Source organism: Pygoscelis adeliae, unplaced genomic scaffold (genome assembly GCF_000699105.1).
Source record: "Pygoscelis adeliae isolate BGI_AS28 unplaced genomic scaffold, ASM69910v1 Scaffold278, whole genome shotgun sequence".
Classification (NCBI taxonomy): Eukaryota; Metazoa; Chordata; class Aves; order Sphenisciformes; family Spheniscidae; genus Pygoscelis; species Pygoscelis adeliae.
The window spans coordinates 68,624-69,240 of NW_008825411.1; positions in this window are offsets into that span (position 1 = coordinate 68,624).

Sequence of the window (617 nt, forward strand, 5' to 3'; positions counted from 1 at the left end):
CCTCCCCCGGCCTCCTCCTCCGGCCGGCCCCGTGGAAGTGCCCCCGCCGCCCGCTGGGGCCCTCGGAGCCGCCCCGAAGGGCGTCCCGAAGCGGGACCCCCTCTCCCCCAAGGCCGGGCGGCGGGTTGAAGCTCCAGCTACGAAGGGCGCGGGTTGCGGGGGCTCTTCGCGGTGCCTCCTCCGGTTCGGTAGTCTCTCGGGCCGGCCATGCGGGAGCGTCTGTTTTGTCCCCAGAACCACTGAGCTGGAAGCCAGCCTGCAGGCGAGTCCTGGGCTTGCAGAGGAGTAGGGGTTAAGAAATATGAACCATAATATTTTCCTGTGACGACCCCAGGGTATTTTTTAAGCAAGTGAAACATCTCATAAGGCCTTGCATGTGCTCTTCGAGCTTCGAAAAGCTAAGGGTCAGCCCCCACGACCTCGTTCTTCTCAGTTCTTCTCACATAACCGGCCGTTCTCTAGAAGTTTCTGCCAGGAATCCACGCATCTGGCATGGACTTTTTCAGGCGATTTACTGTGGACCTTGCCGCTGTGCCGGTCAGGTAACTGTAACTGGATATTTTCATTCCCGGCCACGTTAAGCCTAGTTCTGTACAGCACGGCCAATAGCAGGTGGA